The sequence below is a fragment of the Triticum urartu genome, chromosome 6 (genome assembly GCF_003073215.2).
Source record: "Triticum urartu cultivar G1812 chromosome 6, Tu2.1, whole genome shotgun sequence".
Lineage (NCBI taxonomy): Eukaryota > Viridiplantae > Streptophyta > Magnoliopsida > Poales > Poaceae > Triticum > Triticum urartu.
The window spans coordinates 226696754-226711592 of record NC_053027.1 but is presented as its reverse complement, the minus strand read 5'-3'; positions in this window follow the sequence as shown (position 1 = coordinate 226711592).

Sequence of the window (14839 nt, the reverse complement as noted above, 5' to 3'; positions counted from 1 at the left end):
GCGAAAACAGTTCGAGCTTGTTCGTTCTATATAAATACAATACTTACTGTATGTTTATTCACCCGTGGGGTTGTTCAATGAATGGAGGGGCGGGGAGCACAAGTGAACAATACTGTAGTACTACTAGTAGTAAGTAGGAGTCGTACAGTAGTCACCTTAAATAGAGAGTTTCTTTTCTTTAATGCCACGTACACAAATTGAAACGCTTGTTGTGGAGAGAAAAATGATAATCACTCCACTATATATGGACGTAGGGGCCTGAGCGCTTGCTTTACTAGGGTTGCTCTCTTCATTCTATCATCCTCTCCAGATATAAACCAGACAACGGTAGCGACATTTTCTCTCTGCTCACCGCTGGTCACAGATCCGGTCGGATCCCTTCGGCCGGTGTGTGTAGAGGACTAAAAGGTGCATCGTTCACGCGGTCATCACCGCCGAGGGAGGAAACCCACTACTGCTGGAGGGGCCCGATCCTCTGCCCGTGCCATTCTCTTTGACACATGGCCGGCTCGGGAGGTCCTCCGACCCTTCTTCCTCCCTGCCGTATTGTCCGCAGATCCGACCTGCCGCCGCCGACATCCCGGCGACCCTCAGGTATAAGTTCTTCGAAAGTGGCCTTGCTCTACTGCCCCAGCTCCCCACGTGTCTACATGTGCATCTTTTTCTACTCCCATCAACTCTTCCAAAGCCACCTAAATTTTGAGTATTATTAGAGGTAAAGCTACTTCATGCATTCGAATCTAGGGCTTTGTTCAAACAACAAAGAAAGGGGGGAAAGTTGTAGCATGAATGACTTGATTCAAAGAGGAAATAATATGGTGAAAGTAGTAGAGACCGGATACCCAACCGGTCTCTTGGTTGAAAAGGGAAATAATGGGAAAACGCAGTACAAACTGGATAAGGAACATATCTATTATTGGTTGAAAAAAGGATAGAAAGTGGCGCCTAGTGGACAAGTCAACCGAGTATGTGCAGGATTAGATTTGCTGCCATCACATAGTAAAAGGTCTCCAGGATTAGATTTGCTGCCCTCACATAGTAAAAGGTCTCAGGATTAGATTTGCTGCCCTCACATAGTAAAAGGTCTCCAGGATTAGATTTGCTGCCCTCACATAGTAAAAGGTCTCCAGGATTAGATTTGCTGCCCTCACATAGTATAATGGCACTCCTGCTGTTTTCCCCAGTATGATAAGTGAGTTGCTCCTTTACGCTGCTGAGTGTCCTGGTGTCCCCACGGTCCCATGCCCTTAAACCAACTCTTTAGCTGTTGTTGATTTACTATGTCTGGTAAACAAGCAATGCCACCATTAAAGTAATCCCATATTTGAGGAATCTCGTGGTTGATCGTAATGCTTCTGGTAACATGAAGCATCGCTGACATTTTAAAATTTCTATTGTCCTTGCGTGATTGCCATGAACATAATTAAGATGCTTCTTTTCATTTTGTATATGTTTCGTATATTCTTATTGACCAGCAACTGTTTACTTTCTATCTTTTTGTGCAGATAGGGATATCCATTTCACCTTGTTGCTATTGCGACCTTTTGGTGAACTGCAGAAAACACTTTTTTTGGAATGAGTGTCTTGTGCAGTTCAACTAAAATGTCACGTGGGCAACATCTCTCAATTTTGGTGGAACTGCACAAAATGGTGATTTGAGTTTCCAAAGTCTCCGTCAAGTTCTGCTGGTAATCTCGTGCAACATTTTATTAGTCTTTGCAAGATGGAGCCGTCACTGTCACTACAATGGCACTTTATTTTAATGGAACTTCACAAAAGGATAAGAAAATTATAGTTGCACCTTACATGAGCCAGACAACCAACCTTAATGTTCCTCAATTTTAGTGCAACTACTAAAGAAGAACCTGCCAGCTCACAAGAGCAAGTACTTCTTGCTAGCTGAATGATGCAATCTTTGCTTCATTTCAGGTGAACTGCAAAAAAAGGCGCATGAATTGAATCATGGAACTCCAGGCAGCCTCATCCAAGTAGAGCTGGAGGTTGAGTTCAAGGAGGTCTCTATTAAAGAGAAATCATGCTCTCCTGTCTCCTTGTTTGTGCTGTGCAAACATGCTGTGCAAACAGGAATACTGAACTACAGATGTTGTGATGGTCAAGAGCATTCGCCAAGTTCTTCGATTGTATGACATGGCTAGCCAAGATGGATTTAATCCCGATATTCACTTTATCAAAAGGCTCTAATGGGTTGGTTCTGAATCTTGCAAGCTGGAAATCAGTGAGATGTGTAGGCATCTTTGTTGTACTTATTATTTGGATCTTATTTGTTGGTTCTGAATCTTGCAAGCTGGGAATCAATGAGATGTGTAGGCATCTTTGTTGTACTTATTATTTGGATCTTATTTGTTGGTTCTGAATCTTGCAAGCTGGGAAACACGGCATGATGATGCAGAGGACAACAACCATAATAAACAGTTCAAACTCGGTAGTATTATCTTTTGTGAAAGTGCGACAAATGTGATGATCATGTGCGTCCTGAGAATAATAATTCTAATTGTTGTGCATGTTGATCCTGTGGCATTGATAGAACGAGCGAATGCATTGCTTGTTTTAAGTACAAATTTCTATTAAACCTAATTAAATTTAAGTAAAGTGACCACTAACTCCTGTTATTACAGTACCAATACAGACCCGCTCGTGAACCGATGTGTGGCCGAGGGTGCATCTTCTGTCGGGCGTGCAGTGGACGAGGGAGGGGTAGTAACTATTGTCGCCTGTACACACTCAGCTTACTGTTGAATCCAGTTCCCCAAGAGCTGAAAAACGAACTGCTGCCGCCGCCTACACACTCGTTCACTCGAGGAGACTCCAATGGCGATCCGAGGGGTGAGCCTGCTGGATATGGACTTCAGCAAGGAGTTCCCCTTTGAGTTCGCCGTTCAGTCCTATGGCTGCACCAAGTTGAGTGTGATGTACACCAACGATACGGACTCGGTGAAGCTCTGCCTCACCTCAGTCCTATGGCTGCACCAGGTTCTAGAGCATTCGCCCATTTCATCGGTAGCGCTGACTGCACCTTCGCTACGGTGGAGAGAAGGAAGAACACGACGATTCGACCATCTGGTGCAACAAGCTTGTCAACATCCAGAAGCAATACAAGATCATCAGCAACGGGCAGGAGAAGGACTCCATGGTTGACCTCGCTGAGACCATCATCAACCCCTGATACGCCAACATGAAAGAAGACAACCTGAACACGTGGGAGGTACCTCTGAATCTAGCCTACATAACCTACGCGGCCAACAGCGCATATGCATGCTTCGACATGTACATGCAGATCTTGGACATGAGGGCATGTCTGCTTCCCGTAACCGACGAGTACACGGACAACCGCAGCGTCATGATCAAGCGTGCCAGGAAGGTCCAGATGTTGTACTTTATCTATTTATAAGCACCTTTATCATGTGAGTGTTTCATGCATTAGCCTATGTGTCGTAATTATCTGTTTTATCCGAAATATTTATTTTAAGAACCCATTAACCTGATTGCTTTTTTAGTGGCAATTTGCTTATGTATGTAAACTAGTTCACTTGTCCGTAAAAAAACTAGTTCACTCGGCTATCGTGCTTTGAATCTCCTTCCTCCCAACATATTCCCCTCCTCAGGTGGACCCAGCAGGTCTCTGAATTTTCTCCCACTTTCTTTTTCGATGTAAACTGAGTTTTCTCCCAGTACTTTCCCCTAGAACCAACTCAACTGTCCCATGTCTAGCCTAAAAAATAATAATACCCCACGTACTATTAACTCATCAAATTAAAATGATATTTTATTTCGTAAGTTGAAAGTTCTTACAAAATAATAATAATAATTGTTTATATATAACTTGGCAAGTTAACTCCTAGTGATTACGTACATAAGCTTGCAAAGATTTTACTGACGTGCAATCATGTGTTTATGTTTTTATAACATTTCTCTGTCTAGCCCAACATGATATTTTCACCCAGCCCAGCAAGTCCGTGGCTTTCGAGAAAAATGCAAATGGGATTTAAATGGGCTGCATAGATGCTACATCATTGTTTCACCCAGCCCACCAAATGGACTAAAAAAACAAATGGACTGACAGCTGGGTCCACGGCCACGACCCAGTTTTTTTGTGATTTGCCAAGTAAGTCGCTTTGTTAGGCCTGTTGGGCTGCAAATCTTTCAAGACGAGGAGAGCTTTCATTCGGCTGGCCGAGAAAATGGCCCATCAGTAAGGAGAAATGGGCTGTACATTTTTAAAACACATCAAATCGGCAATTAGTTTCAAATATCTTTTTTTTTCATTTCGAGATTTTAAATTACATTAAATTTTATGTGTGGAGAATTTGTTGGATTTTATATTGATATACATTTATTTTTAAAATCAGTTTGAATGTGAGTCGAAATTTCGGGATTAAAAACAGTTCGGACCGCACCGAAATATGCAAAATTTCGTATAATTTTTTAACCGTGGCCACAATATGGGTTGTAATGCTAACAAAAAGAATATGGGCTCCAAAAAAACCTTAAGAATTAGCAAATGGGCTGTATGCTGTTTTCCACGGATTTGAGGCTTTCCTAAAAAAAGGTTGGCGCACAAGCAGTGACTGTTGGATGGCCATCCAACAGCCGTCGTGCTTCTTCAATCTCTGCTCTTCCTGCTCCAGCCGCTCAAACAGGCGCCGGCGGGACTGCCTGCTCCCTCCTCCCCACGGCCGGCTCTGCTGCCGCGCAGGCCTCACCGCCCCATCGTACTCCCATCGCTGGCCTAGCCATCCCTCTACTCACCCACACCTGCTGTTATTCTCCGGCGACGGCAGATGAACTAGTAAACCCTCGTACAGTCGTACTCCCCTTCGCGTGGGAAACAACTTCCGAGTCTTCCCTGCCTCCGTGTCATTCCCTTCCTAGGCCTCACCATCGTCCACCGCCCTGGTGCTCTCGGCGTGGCTTGGTCAACGTGGTTTACGGCCGACATGCATCTGAAGTGGACTTTACGTGGAGAGGCCGACAGCTGGGTCCATGGCCTCCTTATTACGTGCAAAATAATGATTCCTCCACCTGACATTAGGGACCCACCGAAAGGGCCTCTGTATTTCGTGAAAAAAACGTTACCGCCACTGACAGCTCGGACCCACCAGCTATATCTTCGCACGCAAGGAAGTGCCTCCTTATTATGCACACAAAAAATGAATACTCCCCCTGTTAGCTGGGAGCCAGTATAGTGGCAGGCTGACTCATGGGCCTACTAAGTTGGCAGGGACGGAGGGCTTTGTCAACTTAGTCAATATGCACGATTCTAGCTCCAGTGATCGTACGATGTCCATCCAACGGCCGTAGTGCTTCTACAACCTCTGGTCTTCTTGCTCCAGCCGCCCAAACCAGTGCCGGTCGTGCCTCGTGCTCCTGCTTCCCGTGGCCGGCTGCGATGCGGCGGAGGACTCACCGCCCCCTACTACTCCCACCGCTGGCCAGGCCATCCCTCTACTCACCCACACCCCCTGTTATTCTGCGGCGACGGCAACCTCACACCATAGCGAACCAGTGAACCCTCGTACTCCTCTATGCATGGGCATCCACTGCGGAGTCTTCCCCGGCTCCGTGTCGTCCCCTTCCTAGGCCTCGCCGTTGTTCACCGCCCTGGTGCTCTCGGTGCGGCGTGGTCAACGTGGTCAAGGAACGGCTTCCATCGAACATGGACTGTATGTGGAGAGGCTGACAGCTGGGTCCACGACCGCAGCAAGGAAGTGCCTCCTTATTACGTGCAAAATAATTATTCCTCCACCTGACAGCGGGACCCATCGGACGGGCCACTGTATTTCACGAAAAAACGTTTCCCCCTGACTACTGGGACCCACCAGCTACATCTTCGCACGCAAGGAAGTGCGTCCAGGCAAAAAAACGATTCTCCCCCTGACTGCTGTGACCCACCAGCTACATCTTCGCAGGCATGGAAGTGCCTGACAGTCAGGACCCACCTGGTCGAAGCGTACATAGCATTGTCATTCTGGTCGCGAACGTGTACGTACATACTGGTCGATGTAGAGGCGTGCACGTGTCGTAGTAGAGGCGCGCACGTGTCGTAGTAGAGGCGCGCACGTGTCGTAGTAGAGGCGCGCACGTAGCATTTACACGTACGTACAGTGGCCAGGGTGCAAGAAAGAAAATACGGGTGGGGTCTCAAACGCCTACTCACGCATACGTACGGCCAGGGCTCGTGTACATGGCTAGGTCGGAACGGAGAAACAACATCGTCGTCGTGTTCATGGGGAGGCAACAGAATGCGTCGTGTTCATGGGGAGGCAACGGAATGCGTCGTGTTCATGGGAGGCAACGGAATGCGTCGTGTTCATCGGGAGGGCTTGGGCGGAACAGGCGATGGAAACGACGCCTGGCGTACCGCAGAACGGAGGAAACAGCCCTGTGTTCGACCGGCCATGTTCGAAACGGGATCCTGTTCATCGGGAGGGGTGTGGCGTACCGCAAAACGGAGGAAACGGACCTCCTACGGTCGAAATGGGGGTCCTGTTGATCGGGAGGGGTGTGGCGTACCGCAAAACGGAGGAAACGGACTTGTGTTGGAGCGCTACAATCGAAACGGGGGTCCTGTTCATCGGGAGGGGTGTGGCGTATCGCAAAACGGGACTCCACGGGATACTGTTCATCTCCGCCGTTGACCTCCTCCAGCCTCCACGGGCTCCTGTTCATCCAGCCTCCACGGGCTCCTGTTCATCCAGCCTCCATCGTGTGCTACTCCACCGGCTATTGTTCAACCACCCCTCCATCGTCTACTGTTCGTCCAGCCCTCCACACCACGGGGTCCTATTCAACCACCCCTCCACGGGCACCCCTCCACCATCTACTGTTCATCCAGCCCTCCACACCACGGGGTCCTGTTCAACCACCCCTCCACCGTCTACTGTTCATCCAGCCCTCCACACCACGGGGTCCTGTTCAACCACCCCTCCACCGTCTACTGTTCATCCAGCCCTCCACCACAGCACGGGGTCCTGTTCATCCAGAGGCAACGCCACCGCTCACTGTTCATCCAACCCCCCCGCAACACTCACTGTTCATCCCATCGATCGGCTTAAGTTAGCAGCAGTAGTGAAGGAATCACTCGATCGGGTTCAGTTAACAGCCATCGATCGATCGCTCGGGTTCAGTAACGCATAGCCTGCAGTGCAATCGCTCGGGTTCAGTTAGAGCCAACACCTCGCACACACGCGCATACGTGTACAAGAGAAACGCGCATCTCTCGGCCCCCGACCTCCCACCGTAACCGGGAATTCCCCGAAATTTTCCTCCCCCTTGCTTCTACCATGGTTTTTTCCGTCATGGATGGCCCAAAGAATGTCATGCAGCTGCGTCTCCGGCCCGCCCAGGACAAAAAGCCCATTTTCTGTCATGATTTTTTGTCATAGAAGTAGGAGCCCACCACATCTATGATGATACCAAGTTTTGTCACAATTATCGTCATAGAAGTGTCATATGTATGACAGAATTTTTTTTGTTCGGCCCAAAATGTCACGGATGTGTTTTTTTTGTAGTGCGTAAGGAACGCAAAATCAAGGAACATAACACCGGTATAATGGAAACTAAGGTGGCAAGAGTGGAACAAAACACTAGGCATAAGGCCGAGCCTTCCACCCTTTACCAAGTATATAGGTGCATTAATTAAATAAGAGATATTGTGATATCCCAAAATATCCATGTTCCAACATGGAACAAATTTCCACTTCACCTGCAACTAGCAACGCTATAAGAGGGGCTGAGCAAAAGCGGTAACATAGCCAAACAACGGTTTGCTAGGAAGGTGGGTTAGAGGATTGCCATGGCAACAAGGGAGGTATAATATAACAATTGATAGGTAGCACGACATAGCGATAGAACGAACAACTAGCAAGCAAAGATAGAAGTGATTTCAAGGATATGGTCATCTGGCCTGAAATGTTGTCAGAGCTGTCGAAAGCTTGATCCCCGTTAGTGTACTCAACAGGTTCCGTTCACGTACTCATCTCCCAGCTCTACCCAAGGCAATAACACAAGCCAATGGAATGACAATCAATCACGGTGCAATGCACAAGGAACATGATGCAATACATGGCATGATATGCAAGGTATGATATGCAATGCATATGCATGCTCTAGAAGGAAAAGAATGATCAAGGCATCAACTTGAGAAACCAAGTATGCCACTGGAAATATGAGGTGATTTCGGTCGAAATCGATATAAGGATCACCGGAAACGGATGCACGGTTTGCAAATGGCAAGCAAAACAAGGATGACGCAAATCTACGATTAACAGCATGATGGCAATTAGGATGCAACAAGAAACTAAGCTACTGCAATCCAACATAGCAAAAAAGCATAGGGAAGTGATTTACAAGTGAGTCTCTAGGGTGGTGGGGGCGAAGGGAGTCGCCGGCGGTGAGCCCCGCGGCGGAGGAAGCTTCGGGTGGGTTTGGGGCTCTGGGATGCCGTGGCTCCCGACCGTGTTTGAGATGCTGGGCAGCTCCGCAGGGTCAAGGGGAGTCGAGCAGTGGTGTTGGAAGGGTGGGGGAGGCTCTGCTGGCGATGCACGGCACCGGAGCACAACGGCGGCCGAACTGGCCGGAGACGAGGAAGATGGCCTCCCGCCGTCGATTGCAGGCTATAGGAGTACTAGTGGGATGGTCTAAGGCTGCCTGCAGACTTGGATGAGCTCGGGGGGGCCTTATATAGCGTAGCCATGGCGGTTCCGCGGCCGTGGATAAGGTCGCCGGCGAACCGCCGCTCTGTAGCGGTCAGGGCGACGTGGTGGAGGCTAGCGGGGTCGGGAGGGCGAGCGGATGAGGATGGACTGCTCACGAGGGCAGATGGCGAGCATAGGAGGCTCGGGCGGTGCTGTCCACGGCAGAGGTTGCTGTGGTCGCCTGCTAGCCGCCGTGGCCGACCTGACGGCGGAGCTGTGGAGCTCCAGGGGCAGCTCTGTGACGCGGGAGGGGTTGAGGCGTCGACTGGGAGAGGGGAAGGGCCAGAACGAGCGCGGGGCGTCGGCAGCAGGACGTGGCGGCTGGGTGCGCGCGTGTGCAAAACGTGCGCTCTGGGCGCGCCCAGAGCGTGCACGCCAAGCGTTCGGCGAAATGCCAGAGCATGCTAGGCGGCTTGGGTGGAGCTGGGGATTAGCAGGTCTAGGCTAGGGTCCCCTAGGAGATTAGTGGACATGTTGGTTTGCCCAGAGGCGCAAGGTCACAGTGCAAAGACAAAATTCATGTCAAAACTGGCCATGCACACCAGGTGTTTGACAAAATGCTAATGGCATCTAGGCAACTCTTGGGGTGTCCAAACTTTCAAGATCAGTGTCTCTTTAGATGAAGGAGAGGATGGCAAGGTCATTTGGACAAAACCAGAAACTTGTTAGTGCAAGCTTTGCAAAACTTCAGTTTTGGACAGAAAGAACAATGCCTCATTGCATGCACTTAAAATCCTCCAATGGGTCCACTCTCCTGGACTTAAGGGTTTTTAGGATGGGCTATAAGTAGGAAAAAGCTCATGGTTACTAGAGCAAGATAAATTAGGGTTGCAGTAGAAAACACCCAACTAGACCAGAATGAAAATGAGGTTGATTCACTCAAATCTTTCAAAGAACATCAATGGGTTTTTGCATAGAGTTGAATAAAATACTCCTATTAACATCCCATAATTTTGGTGGAAATTTTAAAGAAATATTTACCCACTGGACCAGATTTGAAAACTTGGTGTAGAGCTCAAAATATCCAAAGAATGAAATATATTTTTGCATAAAAGTGATTTAAAAACATCACATGACATCTCCAAATTTTGGTTGGAATTTTAGATAAATATATCAAAAGGTTGCAGTGCAAATTGGGTCCTGAAACTTAAGAAAAATCATTTTAAGGAATAAGGTTCAGAAAGGAATAATTATGCAAATAAATCCACTGATAATAGAAGTGTTTTTCTTGAGGGGAGAAACAAGTCCAAAAATACATTTGGAAAGTTTTTCACTTGAGGTAAAAACCCCATAATAATAAGGTGAAGAAAGGCTCTGAAAACAAAAGAAAAATCCAGAAAATAAAGGTTTAAATTTCCTGGCAAAATTGTAATAAATAAAACAAGGTTAAAATTTTCTGGGTGTCACAACACTACCCCCCTTAAGAAAAATCTCGTCCTCGAGATTTGTCAAAAGCTGTTTTAAGAAAATATATGCAATAAAATGTGGCTACAGTGAGAGGGCAATAAGTGGTGTAAAACCACAGTGTGGAACACTGGCATTGCGTGGAAAAATCTATGGTTAGGGGGAAAACGAGAGATTTCTACGTTGGATACAGTAAATTTAGAATAAATTCTAAATTTAAAATATGCTGGTCGAACCCGAGAGCACAGTGCTCTCACTGGCTGACAGGTGGACCCGGGGTCCACTGTCAGTCTCTTCTTCTTCCTCTGGTTCTCTCTTTTTCCTCTCTCCCGCGCGCTTTCCCGCGCTTTCTCCACCGGCGATGTTTAGCGCGTAGGGCATCTAGGCCGTACCGCGGTAGTGCGCGGTGTGCTAGCTGCCGGTGCAGCGTGCACTCACCTCATGGGCCAGCGTGCTGTCGGCACTGCTCGCGGATTCGCCTCCGAACACCGGTGATCGGGCGACGAGCGGCGTTGGTGGACTTCGCCCACCGTACACCGAGCTCGAGCTATAAAACGGCTGAGGTGCTTCTCTCTTCTTCCTCACACCTGGCCTTGCTTCTCCTTCCCCGTCTTCCTCCTCCATTTCCGTTTACAGAAGCTAGAGACGAGGTTTTAATGGCGGAGGCGATGCCGGATTGGTACGTGATCCTGATGTGCGGAGGGCTGGCAGCATTGCTGGGGCTCTCCGTGCTCCTGTGCGCGATGATCCTCGATGATCGACGTGACACTGCTGCTCGAGTGCTGGCTCTTCACGGCGGCGGTGAGCACGAGGATTAGGTGCGGTGTCCGATGCTAACCGCTATCAGTGTGCTTGTGGGCAACTGTGTCCGAATAATTTACCCACAAATTTCTCCTTTCGAGATTGTGGTGTGTTAAGGGGGGGTGATCAGTTAGATGCAACACGCTTACGTGGTTTTGCAAGCAGTGCATGTGTTTGAGTGGTTGTGGTTGTGAGTCTGCTGCCGTGGTGCTGCGTGAATGAAATCTTTGTCGTGAGGAGATATATGTTGCAGTAACTCAAGGGAAGAGAAATCTCACTTTGGGATTTTTCGCGAGTGAAAATTAGATAATCAAAAATTTACAGCAGCAAAACTACTCATAATAATTGAAACCAAATAATTGACTCGTCGCACAAACTCAGGGTACCACGCATAAGTTACAACATAAAAATAAATGTTGCAATAATAAACGTAGTAGTGAGGTCTAGAATGAAAACGGCAACTGGACGGGGTCCCGAGAAAACGTCTTTGGTATAGGGGTGCACTCTTCTTCTATTGGGGGAAGCGGATTGACCAGACGATGAATGTGTCTCTCCTGGTCGGGCCTCAGTGGTCTGCCGATGGCGATCTGAAGATTTAAATCAGCGAGGCTTTGGAGATAACCCATTACTCGCTGGGTCAAACGCTCCTGAGCGATGATATACTGGACAAGGGTTGGCCAGTTCTGGGTCTCTCTCAATTCGTCCACCGGGAAAAGATGTCACTCCTCCGGGTGCTGCTCGACTCGGGAAGTAGTAATACCCTCGTTCGCTGGCATAAGGTACCGAGAATTGAAGGCGAACAAGTGCTTCATGTGCAGCAGCTTCTATGGCCATTTGCGGGGTCGGCATAGATTTCCCCAGGAAGGAGAATTCCGTGGGGTCTTGGTTTGAGTTTACGGGAGGGATGTGTACTACTGCCCAATATTTCGAGGTGGATGAGGTGATCCTCGACTTGAGCAGCTTGTACTGGGGTGGCTAGGTAGAACCCATGGTACTGCAGGTAAAGTCCCACAATATTTTAACAAAGCTACCCGGGGTTGCATCTGGAGTTCTCAGATAAATGCTAGGGCTCGGCATGGCCAGAAATGGTTGTGAGGGTTGCGCACAAGATGAGGGGTACTCGGCAAGGTCACGAGGTGGCCTTTATATAGCAACTGGGCTGGGTTATTCATTGCGGTGAGGGGCACTAGCTTGCTGGTTCTACTCTCATGGGGGTCGGGGTCAAAGCCACAGATACACACATCTCACAAAAGTGACGTGTTACTGTGGGTGCTGTCGGGGTTGGTTTTGGTAGCTACGCCCGGAATTAAAAATGTAACCGTACATCAATACAACTACTATTTAAATTAGGGGCGCACATGCAGACAACATTGTGGCGATACAAGATCGCACAATTTATAGGGTGTGGACATACTGAGACTCGGTACTATTCGAGTGACTTAGTCTACCTCGTTTACATCCAAGCGGGCATGCCTTGTGGCTGTCGAGGCTTCTCCATTGGCCTCACCATCGGGGTTAGCTGGAGGGGGTTGAGGAACTGCAGGGTCGGGGTAGTGATGATGACCATCGCGGGGATTGTTGGCCACAATCCTGTTGGAGTGTGTTCCCAAAAGGCAATGAAGCACTTCTGGGGTCATCAAAGCACCTTGGTTGATGGCTGGGGCTGACCTCAAGGTCTCGATCAGTTGTCCGAACAGCACGACTGGGTTGTCGGCGTCGGGCTCATCTTCTCTTCTCGCTGGGGCTCGGTGGATCAGTTCTCCACGAGCTGTGAGCAGATCAAGGGTGATTTGATCGAACAGTCCCTCTAGTGCACTTACATAGCGCACCAGATGCAATAATGCAGGATCCATCTCGTGATCTCCGTTGGCAACCTGGGGTGGCCTACCATACCCATCACGGCTGGGGTAGTAGTAGAATGAGCGACAGTTAACTCTGGGCGACAAGTGCCGAAGTTGAACTATAGCTTCTCGGGCAGCTAGTTGGATGGCTTGTGGCTCAAAGGAAGTTGTCCTTCCGGTGAACCTGTAGGGGCGTTCTGGCAATAGACCCCTACCATAGACGTGCACAGTGGCCCAAAATTGACGGCTCTCACCGCTCATGGACCCTTGGTACACAACATATTCCGGGGGCTCTTCTAATGCAAAGGCACGGCGGGTGAGGTTTGCTAGCATGGTCACACAACCTCCAAGGTTGGTTGCTGTGGTCTCATTGTGAATAATGGGTCCTGGCATTATAGCTCGGTTTGGGGTAGAGGCTGTGCTGTGTTGGGTTGGGCTAGCGTGCCCTTTTTATAGAAAAAGGGGACGGAGTCTTCCTTCGCACGCTTGTGAAAAAAGACTATTTAGGGGCCGGTCACTGGCGCGTGATCGACAGGCTAGGCTGATAGGTTGGGCACCGACTACCAAAATGTGTCAGGTCACTGTGTGGCTATCTTACACGAGAAGCTTGGCCGGGGTTTGGTTAAGGTCTGGTGGTTTACCTAGGTTTTCAACCTTGCCAAGATAGGATTAGCCAATGGTCAGCCTGGCTCTGATACCAAGTTTGTTAGGACCATTTTTTTCAGGATATTAATTTCCCAAAAGCAGCCCTTGTGCTCACTAGCCCCAGGATTACTGTTAGCTTATGAGACACCAACTTGTTACAGAAACTCCAAGCAAAATACAAAATATGTAGTACAAGACCATTCTGGCCTATGGGTACAACAATTGGTTTCTAGTGGTTGATGGCGGAAGCGGTTTGCGGATCATCAGCGTCTATGGGACTCCATTTCCCACAGGAACAGCTGACCAGGATAACTCCTATCTTCGCGAGGCTGCTATCATCATTGTGTAGGTTCCGGGGCTGTCATCACAACGCTCCTCTCCACGCAAAAAATCTGGCCAAGACAATAGCCAGGGACAAGCCAGTGAGTACTTTGAATGTACTCGCAAACATTAAGAACACAGGTATAATATAGCCACTGATAATCATGCTTTGAAATATTCTATGATTACTTCGTCAGTCATAAATGAAGCTCATGATGCATGCAAGCAGGTTAATCATGTCATATATGAATATGCAATCAGCGAGTAGAAATAGAATGCACCAATCGGGTGTCTGAAGCGACGCCTCGAAAGGATAACAATATAAAGTATGCCTCAGTCGGGCGTCTAAGCGACACCACATAAAGGGCTTATAAGTAGATGAAATGACAAACATGCCACAGTCGGGCGTCTGAGCGACACCACATAAAGGGCTTATAAGTAAATGAAATGACAAACATGCCTCAGTCGGGCGTCTGAGCGACACCACATAAAGGGCTTATAAGTAAATGAAATGACAAACATGCCACAGTCGGGCGTCTGAGCGACACCACATAAAGGGCTTATAAGTAAATGAAATGACAAACATGCCACAGTCGGGCGTCTGAGCGACACTGCATAAAGGGCAAGCAAATGAAATGACAAGCATGCCACAGTCGGGCGTCTGAGCGACACCACATAAAGGGCTTATATAAGAATAATCACAGTGAATATCCAGGAGGTAGAACCGTCCCAGGGATACTCATAAATTTCAAATAATAAAAATGATTAGTCCATAATAATAATAATCATAATCATCATATGTCACAGATCATAACTAATGTTCTGGTTTAGTACTTTTTCCTCCGAAGACCGACACTAAGACCAACACTTGACCCATCCCAGACTGTAGTCCTTAACCATGGACACGGCTATTCGAATAGGTATAATATCTCTGCAGAGGGTGTACTCTTTACCCACGAGTAACAGATTTCTTTAGTCCATCGGAACTAATTCCATCTACGGTCTTTTAGTCGAAAACATGCCTGACTTGCACACACCAACTTAACTTTACTCGTGTCTGGAATCACCCACGACACCTGTTAAGCAAAACTCTAAGTGGGGAGGCTACAACCT